The 11,329-nt window shown below is 37.5% G+C and overlaps 1 pseudogene; it reads left to right on the forward strand.

Moving 5' to 3' along the window:
- Positions 1–10,325: 10,325 nt before the first annotated feature.
- Positions 10,326–10,725, forward strand: LOC127670128 (ER membrane protein complex subunit 6-like; annotated as a pseudogene).
- Positions 10,726–11,329: the final 604 nt, after the last annotated feature.

The following is an 11,329-nucleotide window of genomic DNA, read 5'->3' on the forward strand; positions in this document are numbered from 1 at the left end:
AAATGACATCTTAAAATCTATCTTTTGAGATAGCACCACATATCTTATGCCATCCTAGCTACCACAATAAAGTCATGGCTAATAATATTGCCAAAAAGTTAATTAGACATGAACTTTAAGCCTAAATTTGATAAGCCTTTACAATCAGACAGGAATATAGGATTATCATGAGAGTCTGGGTTATTTTGATGTTGATGATGATTTGGGTTTTGGTTTTGTTTCATTATGTAAAAGAAGTATGCCTTTGCATGGTGTTCTTCTGGAAACGAGTTGCATTTTAAGTAAGTAAAATATAAATGAATATTTGAGCTCCATGACACAGTTTTTTGTCATTTATGATTTAAGATATCCTTAGAATAACCCACTGAAAACAAAATGCTGCAAAATGATTTTAAAAAATCCTGGATTCTGGGCTCAGCAATCAAGACTTAATACTGATGTAATCAGAGTAGAATGTGTGAAATTCTACTTGTTTTTATGGTGGTTTCCTCAACAAAAGAAAGGCAATATAATTAGGATTTTTTTTCAGATAAAGTAATTTTGACTCCTGATTAGTGTGCTGAATTACTGTGGCCTTTTGATGTTGGTTATGCTTAGTTTAGAGAAACTATAGAGTACACATTTCTATGGGAGCTGCCTTTCAGATGCTATAATACCAAAACTTACACAGTATTGGGATCAAAAGATTATTTTGACTCTCAGTATTTGAGTTTCTGATTCATTATCAATAGACCAACTGCCCTTCATCTAGGAATATATTGCAGGACATCATGACTGAGAATAAATATTACTTGTATTTTTTGGATCAAATATCAGAAGGAATAAATAGGGTCCCATAGAACCTATCACTGGAGATCCAGAACTATCCAGTTTTCTCCACATAGACAATATTTCAATACCTCCCAGCATAATAAACGTGAAGACCAAGCTGTCACCATTGCATCTGCACTGAGCCACCAAACATCTGTCAACGTTACTGCTCATATGAGTTTGTCTGTCTCTTGCTTTTTAGTCAGGCCATGGGAACTTTCAGGAGGATGGTGCCCACATTCAGAGGTCATCTTCCCTCCTTAGTTGAGCCTCTCTATAGGCATCCTTACAAATATGCACGGCCATTAATGTGCCAAAGGCAACCAAAGTTGCCATCATCACCCCCTTATATAGTATTGCACTGTGATGATCGTAGGTGAACACCTGATCCCACAATCATCTTTTATATTTCTAACCAAAAGCCTGCCCCTATATTTCACAGTTAATATTTTCTCAGAAATTTGAACTACATACTTTTAGCCTCCAAGACTCATGAGTCAAATGTGATTTGTAGCCATGCAAAATGACAGAGACCCTCTGTGTTTGCATCGTTTTGTCACAGATTTCTCTGGTAAATTTTATGATAGAAAATTCTCCCCAAATTTTTGGAATAGATATGGTTTTGGTTTGGTACAAAACATCACTTTTTCATCCACGTGGAGCAAAGGCCTCATGTTCTCAGAATACTCCATGTAACATCTGGAACTTGAAGGAAACAGAACAAGGACTCAGCAGCTTCCGCAGTGGGAGGACATGCACCCCTGGCTGTGACGCACTGGCGAGAAGCCCAGCGGCTGCTCTCCTCTGTGAGGGCATTACAAGTGTGTATAAATTTTCTACTACCATAACTTAACAGATTCGTTTAGCACTGAAACTCTGAATTAGGGCAAAGAGCAATGTCGAACTTTATAAGTTATGTAAACAGCAATTTGACCTGTGTGTTACAGAGAATTTCCTATTGGAAGATATTGCCTCCAAATTTTGGTACCTCTTTCCACTGGTCCTGAATTTATGAAAGAGTTAAATCCCAGAAATGAGATTAATAATTAAGAGTATGTCACTTACTTGATGTACAGAATATTAATTTACATGTGTAATATACCAATAACATCAATTCAATACCAAATTGTGTTCTCTCTACATAAAAATTTCCGGCTGTCCTTAAACTTTTGTAGACCTGGTTGACCTCAAACTCACAGAGATCCTCATGGCTCAGCTTCTGAGATCTGGAGATAAGGCCTGTGACCCCATGCTTTTCTCTTATGAAAGACTTAAAATAGAACATAATATACCCATTTGGCAGCATATGATCTGAGATGTGAGATCTCAGTGCAGGGGATGGGGAGGAAAGCAAGGAATGTGATAGAGGTCACAGTTGTCAGGCAAGTTGTGATATGAAGCACAGACACTGCTGATAACGTACAGTTGCCCATGGCTGTTCAGTCAGAAAGTCACACAGGTGGACTAAAAGATTGGTACTATTTTATTGCTTGCCTCTACTACCTATAGGCATATCTTTCAAGACAAACACAGAAATTACTTTCTATACCAGAAGTATGGGCCAGATACAGCAAGATATCTTATGCCTCACGAAGCAATGCCATTATTAGACATGCTATAATACGGATTAGTTATTTTCTGTGTATTTGTGGTGATGCATAAGGCATGCAGGCTATAAAATGTGAAGGCTGTGCAAGGGCTATGTGAGTTCAATTACGACAAATAATGATTCTCTTCTCTATTAGATTGAGAGAGACAGGAAGACAGGGTGTACACCACCCAACAATCTCCTTCTCAAGCTCCTCCAGCACCAATAAAACAACAATTTCATGAATTCCCACCCATTGTTTGCTTGGGCAGAATGCTGCCTGCTCCTCCAATACTTGTGAGTTTCATTTTGTGTTTCTAAACCTGTCCTATTTCACATAAATTTCTGAGAACCTTTGTCCTAAGTAATTTATTTCATCAAACTGTTGTATGTATAGACTATTCATGTGGGTAAGATGATGTTTTGTAAAGAAATTGTTTTGACAAGCATATTATATTGTTGGACTATCAAAAGAGAAGCCTCCTCTACATGTCTAGGTCGCCCAATCTCAAAGTAGATTTCCTGATCCACTGGTAAACAGTCTAACTATTTTAATCAATGTTTGGAGCCCAAGGTTGAGGAAGTAGTATAAAATATATATGCAGTGGGGCTTGGAGCCACAGGAAATTTTGTTCTCTGTGCTTTGAAGAGCTGTGGTTTTCTGTAATAGTCTTCATCCATTGCCAAGAGAAGCTTGTTTGATGTATGGGTAAGGGCTACATAATCTATAAAAATTAGCTTAAAGATTTGGAACACTGTTGGGAATCATGGTTGTTTAGTGAGTGGGGATAGGACCTTCTCTCTGAGCCATGACATCATGTGATCCCATGCTTCCAGTAATAGACATGATTTTCAGCACCTCAGAAATTAAATAAGTTAATATAGTTGTCTTTGATGCCGTTATCATAACTGTATATTTCTGGCATTTGAAAATAGTCCTTAATCTGTGGTATTGATCTCTTAGTGGTGCTAGTTTGCTCCTTTGTCTGCTAGAGGCATGGACATTGATCTAAGAAGACATTTTTCTGCAATCTAAGCACATCTGAAAATCTGCACTTAGGTTTCCAGTTTTGAGGGACAAAACTTACTGGCCCTACATCAGTCAACTCTCTACCCTGGGGAACATTTAGGAGCTGTGAACAAAGTTTTACCTAAACTAAATGTTAGAGTTGACTACATTTTGAGTAATCTCCATAATTTTTTCTTTCTGCAATATATCTTTTCTTTCTATATAAGTAGTTTCTTCCAATTATCAAAGAAGTCTGCTGACTCATAAATTTATAAGACCAGTGGCTTACTGTATCCCAAGAGGTCAATGACAAAGAGAAATTAACAGCAGTGCAGAGGTAATGGCTGGAAAATTGTGTAGGCAACATCAACAAAATAGAAGTAATATTTCCTTACACACATTAAAGATTATATATTCCAGAAATATTCACGAAAAATACTAAATGACAGCAAAAGGTTTCAATTGTTCACAAACATGGAAGACAGTTTCAAACAGAGTTGTGATTTGGGGAGTCACAGTGGACCATGGTTATCATCTCAGCTTTTTATTCCACTTAAATTTTTCATCCCTCCCCCCAAATCTGGGGAAACATTGCAAGAAACATTTTGAGTATACACTCTTACTTTCATTGAATTTATGGAGGTCCATACATAAGATACAATTGCTCTTTCCTCTTTATGTTTACAAATTGAGTAAACTTGTTTTAGAATAACTGTCTCTTTTTTCAGTCTTGTAATTAAACTCCCAGAACCGAAGGCTGCATTTCTCAGACAACTTTTGAGAATCTTAAATAAAATTGCAAAATTCTTATGTTAACCAAATGCCATCTTACAATCTATCTGTTTGGATAGCACCACATATCTTATGCATTCTTAGCTACCACAATAAAGTCCTGGCTAATGATATTGCCAAAAAGGTAATTAGATTTGAACTTTAAGCCTAGCTTTGATAAGCTTTTACAATGAGACTGGAATACAGGACTATCATGAAAGTCTGGGTTATTCCGATGTTGATGATAGTGGTTTGGGTGTTTGTTTTGTTTAATTTTGTCAAAGTATGCCTTTGAATGGTGTTCTTCTGGAAAGGAGTTGCATTTTAAGTGAGTAAAATATAAATGAGTATTTGAACTCAATGATATAGTCTTTTGTCAGTTGTGATTTAGAATATCTGTAGACTAACTCACTGAGAAAAAATGTTGCTAAATATTAAAAAAAAAAAGAAAACAAACATGGATTCTGTGTTCAACAATCAAGACTGAATCTGATGTAATCAGTGTAGGATGTGTGAAATTCTACTTGTTTTTCTGGTGGATTCCGCAACAAAAGAAGGTCAATATAATTTGGATTTTTTTTCAGATATGGTTATTTTGACTCCTGATTAGTGTGATGAAATATACCCTTGGCCTCTTGATGCTGGTTATGATTGGTTTAGAGAAACCATATCATACACTTTTTTTAATGGGAACTGCCTTTCATATACCATAATACCAAAACTTCTACAGTATTGGGATCAGTAGGTTATTTTGACTCGCAGTATTTGAGTTTCTGGTTCATTATCTATCAATAGACCAACTGCCCTTGCACGTTGCAGAACTGAGAATAAATATTACTTGTATTGTATAGAATCAAATATCAGAAGGAATAAATAGGGTCCCATAGAACCTGCCATTGGAGATCCATAACTATCCAGTTTCCTCCACATAGGCAACATTTCATTATATCCAGACATAATGAACATGAGGATCGAGCTGCCACCATTGCATCTGCACTGAGTCATCAGAGACATGTCAACGTTACTGCTCATATGAGTTTGTCTGACTCTTGCTTTTTAGTCAGGCCATGGGAACTTTCAGGAAGTTGGTGCCAACATTCAGAGGTCATCTTCCCTTCTTAGTTGTGCCTCTCTATAGGCATCCTTACAAATATGCACAGCCATTAATGTACCAAAGGCAACCAAAGTTGCCATCACAAGGTGAAAACAGGGAGTCGCCCTCTTATATAGTATTGCACTGTGATGATGATCATACTTGAACATCTGATCCCACAATCATCTTTTATCTTTCAAACAAAAAACCTGACCCTGTGTTTTATTACAGCTAATGTTTCCTCAGAAATTCAAACTACATACGTTTAGCCTCCAAGACTCATGAGTCAAATGTGATTTGCAGCCATGCAAAATGACAGAGACCCTCTGTGTTTGCATTGTTTTGTCACAGATTTCTCTGGTAAATTTTATGATAGAAAATTCTCCCAAAATTTTTGGAATAGATATGGTTTTGGTTTGGTACAAAACATCACTTTTTCATCCACGTGGAGCAAAGGCCTCATGTTCTCAGAATACTCCATGTAACATCTGGAACTTGAAGGAAACAGAACAAAGACTCAGCAGCTTCCCCAGTGGGAGGACATGCACCCCTGACTGTGATGCACTGGCAAGAAGCCCAGCAGCTGCTCTCCTCTGTGAGGGCGTTACGGTGTGTATAGATTTTTAACTACCATAACCTAACAGATTCATTTAGCCCTGAAACTCTGAATTAGAACAAAGAGCAATGTCAAACTTTATAAGCTATGTAAATGGCAACTTCACCTGTGTGTTACAGAGAATTTCCTATTGGAAGATAATTGTCTCCAAATATTGGTACCTCTTTCTGCTGGTCCTGTATTTATGTAAGAGTTAAATCCAAGAAATGAGATTAAGTAACTAATTAAGAGTGTGTCACTTACTTTGTTGCACAGAATGTTAATTTAGATGTGAATAATACAAAGAACATCAGTTCAATACCAAATTGTGTTCTCTCTTGGTAAAAATTTCTGGTTGTCCTTAAACTTCCTTTGTAGATCTGGCTGACCTCAAACTCTGAGAGATCCTCATGGCTCAGCTTCTGAGATCTGGAGATAACGGCCTGTGCCACCATGCTTTTCTCTTATGAAAGTCTTAAAACAGAACATAATATACCCATATGGGAGACATAGACACTATGATCTCAGATTTGAGCTCTCAGTTCGGGGAATGGGGAATGTTATAATACGAATTAGTTATTTTCTGTGTATTTGTGGTGATGTATATAAGGCATGGAGGGTATAAAATGTGAAGACTGTGCTAGGTCTAAGTGAGTTCAATTACAACAAATAATGATTTTCTTCTCTATTAGATTCAGATACAGGAGAAGACAAAGTGTATACCACCCAACAATCTCCTTCTCAAATTCTTCCAGCACCAATAAAACAACTATTTCATAAATTTCCACCCATTGTTTGCTTGGGCAGAATGCTGTCTGCTCCACCAATACTTGTGAGTTTCATTTTGGTTTACTAAAGCTGTCTTATTTCACATAAATTTCTGTGAACCTTTGTCTTAAATTATTTCATCAAACTGATGAATGTATAGATAACCTATTTTTGAGGATAAGATGATGTTTTGTTCAGAATATGTTTTGGCAAGCATATTATGTTGTTGGACTATCAAAAGTAAATCCTCCCCCACATGTCTAGGATACCCATCTCAAAGCAGGTTTCCTGACCCTCTAGTGAACAATCTAATGATTTTAATCAATGTTTGAGCCCCAGGTTGAGGAGGTAGTATGTAATATGTATGCAGTGGGGCTTGGAGCTACGGGAAATTTTGTGCTCTGTGCCTTGAAGAGCTGTGGTAATCTGTAATAGTCTCCATACATTGTCAAGAGAAGCTTCTTTGATATACGGGCAAGGGCTACATCATCTATAAAAATTACCTTAAATATTTAGAATAAAATTGGGAATCATGCTTGTTTAGTAAACTGGTGATAGACCTTCTCTATGAGCCATGACATCATGTGATACCATGCCTCCAGTAATGGACAAGATTTTCTGCACCTCAGAAAATAGATAAATTAATATGGTTGTCTTTGATGTCGTTACCATAAATGTATATGTCTGGCATTTGAAAATAGTCCTTAATCTGCGGTATTGATCTCTTAGCTGTGCTAGTTTGCTCCTTTGTCCACTAGAGATACATATAGACATTGATGTAAGAAGATATTTTTCCGCAATCTAAGCACATCTGAAAATCTGCACTTAGGTTTCTAGTTTTGATGGACAAAACTTACTGGCCCTACATATCAGTCACCTTTCTCCCTTGGGAACATTTAGGAGTTGTGAACAAAGTTTTACTTAAACTAAATTTTAGAATTGACTACATTTTGAGTAATCTCCATAATTTATTCTTTCTGCAAAATATTTTTTCTCTATATATGTAAGTTTCTTCCAACTATCAAAGGAAGTCTGATGACTTATAAATTATATGACCAGTGGCTTGCTGTACCCGAAAAGGTCAGTGACAAAGAGAAATTAGCAGCAGTGCAGAGGTAATGGCTGGAAAATTGTGTGGCCAACATCAACAAAATAGAAGTAATATTTCCTTACACACATTAGAGATTATATATCCCAGAAAAATTCACTAAAAATACTGAATGATAGCAAAAGGTTTCAATTGTTCACAAACATGGAAGACATGTTCAAACAGAGGTGTGACTTGGAGAGTCACATTGGACCATGGTTATAATCTCAGCTTTTTATTCCAGATAAATGTTTCATTTCACCCCCTCCACCCCCAAATCTGGGGAAACATTGCAAGAATCTTTTTGAGCATACACTCTTACTTTCATTTTATTTATGAAGGTCCATACTTAAGATACAATTGCTCTGCCCCCTTTATGTTTACAAATTAAGTAAACTTGTTTTAAAATAACTTTTTTGTTCAATCTTGTAGAAAATCTCCCAGAACCAAAGGCTGCTCTTCTCAGACAACTTTTTAGAATCTTACATAAAATTGCAAGAAATTCTTATGTTAACGAAATGACATCTTAAAATCTATCTGTTGGGATAGTACCACATATCTTACATCTTCCTAGCCACCACAATAAAGTCATGGCTTATAATATTGCCAAAAAAAGTTAGACATGAACTTTAAGCCTAACGTTGATAAGCATTCACAATGAGACAGGAAAACAGGATTATCATGAGAGTCTGGGTTATTTTGATGTTGATGATGGTGGTTTGGGTATTGGTTTTGTTTCATTATGTAAAAGAAATATGCCTTTGCATGGTGTTCTTCTGGAGAGGAGTTGCATTTTAAGTAAGTATAATATAAATGAGTATTTGAGCTCAATGATGCAGTCTTTCATCAGTTGTGATTTAGGATATCCTTAGACTAACCCTCTGAAAACAAAATGCTGCAAAATGATAAAACAAAATGGTAGATTCTGGGTTCAGCAATCAAGACTGAACACTGGCATAATCAAAGTATAATGTGTGAAATTCTACATTTTTTCATGGCAGTTTCCTCAAAAAAAGAAAGGCAATATAATTTGGATTTTTTTCTGATATGGTTATTTTGACTCCTGATTAGTGTGATAAAATGTACCCTTGGTCTCTTGACGCTGGTTATGATTGATTTAGAGAAATTATAGAGTACACATCTCTACAGGAGCTGCCTTTAAGACACGATAATACCAAAACTTCCACAGTATTGGGATCAAAAGGTTATTTTGACTCTCAGTATTTGAGTTTCTGATTCATTATCAATAGACCAACTGCCCTTGCACCTGAAAGGTATATATTGTGGGACAGCATAACTGAGAATAAATATTACTTGTATTGTATAGGATCAAATATCAGAAGGAATAAATAGGGTCCCATAGAACCTGCCATTGGAGATCCATAACTATCCAGTTTCCTCCACATAGGCAACATTTCATTATATCCAGACATAATGAACATGAGGATCGAGCTGCCACCATTGCATCTGCACTGAGTCATCAGAGATCTGTCAACATTACTGCTCATATGAGTTTGTCTGTCTCTTGCTTTTTAGTCAGGCCATGGGAACTTTCAGGAGGATGGTGCCCACGTTCAGAGGTCATCTTCCCTCCTTAGTTGAGCCTCTCTATAGGCATCCTTACAAATATGCACGGCCATTAATGTGCCAAAAGCAATCAAAGTTGCCATCATCACCCTCTTATATAGTATTGCACTGTGATGATCTTAGGTGAACACCTGATCCCACAATCATCTTTCATATTTCTAACCAAAAGCCTGCCCCTATATTTCACAGTTAATATTTTCTCAGAAATTTGAACTACATACTTTTAGCCTCCAAGACTCATGAGTCAAATGTGATTTGCAGCCATGCAAAATGACAGAGACCCTCTGTGTTTGCATCGTTTTGTCACAGATTTCTCTGGTAAATTTTATGATAGAAAATTCTCCCCAAATTTTTGGAATAGATATGGTTTTGGTTTGGTACAAAACATCACTTTTTCATCCACGTGGAGCAAAGGCCTCATGTTCTCAGAATACTCCATGTAACATCTGGAACTTGAAGGAAACAGAACAAGGACTCAGCAGCTTCCCCAGTGGGAGGACATGCACCCCTGGCTGTGACGCACTGGCGAGAAGCCCAGCAGCTGCTCTCCTCTGTGAGGGCGTTACGGTGTGTATAGATTTTCTACTACCATAACTTAACAGATTCATTTAGCACTGAAACTCTGAATTAGGGCAAAGAGCAATGTCGAACTTTATAAGTTATGTAAATGGCAATTTGGCCTGTGTGTTACAGAGAATCTTCTATTGGAAGATAATTGCCTCCAAATCTTGGTTCCTCTTTCTACTGGTCCTGAAATTATATAAAGAGGTCAATCCCAGAAATGAGATTAAGTAACTAATTAAGGATATGTCATTTTTCTTGATATATAGAGTGATTTAGATGTGTATCATTCAAAGAACAGCAATTCAATACCAAATTGGTTTTTCTCCCTGTAAAAGATCTGGCTGTCCCTGAGCCTGCAGCACAAGAATGCAGTGCAGGACTCTCTGCTTTCTCCAGTCTGAGGGAACAGGAAGGGACTGTGTCCTGCTGCTTTCCCCAGTCTGTGCGGGTCTGATGGCCTAGGTGGTGGGCGAGTGGGAGGGGCCGCCGTTCATCCAAGGCAAGGCTGCATTCCTGGATTATTGCTGGACCTCAGTGTCGGCGCTGTCGGGGGGCCACAGCAGGCATCCTCGGCCTCACTGCCCTCTATGGCTTCATCTTCTACCTACTTGCCTCTGTCCTCCTCTCCCTGCTCCTAATTCTCAAAGCAGGAAGGAGGTGGAACAAGTATTTTAAGTCACACGCACCTCTCTTCACGGGATGCCTCATAGGAGGTCTCTTTACCTAAGTCCTGTTTTGGATATTCCTCTATGGCCTGGCGAATGTCTACGGAAATGAGGGCAGGCGTGGCTTTTTTTGCCAAACCAGATTGGCAAGACTCTTGCCAGAATTAACACCGTGTCGTCTTACTTAGTTTTTAAATTGTTTGAATTCGCTGCTTCATCTGTACTGTTATAACTTATATCTGAAGACAGAGCGCCTGTAATCTTCAGATTAAATGAAGTGTGGCACCTTGTCATTCTTTCCTACCTTGATGCTTAGCCAAAATTCGAAGTCGCCAAGATTTGCTCCTTGGAGAGCAGGTACTAGGCCATAGCCTGTAATTTATTTTATTTTATTTTATTTTTATTTTATTTTATTTTATTTTATTTTATTTTATTTTATTTTATTTTATTGGATTTACACCTAGTAAGTCCAAAGGGACCCCTAGGGTTGACATGAGAAAATTTAACAGTTAACATCTTAAGAACTGAGAATAGTTCCTGTTACTGAGCTTTCTCTTTGGGAATTGGGTTTTAATTCTAACAATAATGATGGAGATGTTACTATTACTGTTACTGAAGGACCTGAAACACAGAGAGGTTGTGTCTGCCAGAGGTGACTGGTGCATCTGGCAGGAGGAAGGACAGAGTCACTTCTGTTTGTAAGCAGTTACAAATCTGTTTGCTTATCCTGTATTGGATGAGAGTGCTTTTTAAGGATCCCCTCCCACTAACCACTGCTTTTCCAGTGTGAGT

This window comes from Apodemus sylvaticus, chromosome 19 (genome assembly GCF_947179515.1).
Source record: "Apodemus sylvaticus chromosome 19, mApoSyl1.1, whole genome shotgun sequence".
In the NCBI taxonomy this organism is placed as follows: Eukaryota; Metazoa; Chordata; class Mammalia; order Rodentia; family Muridae; genus Apodemus; species Apodemus sylvaticus.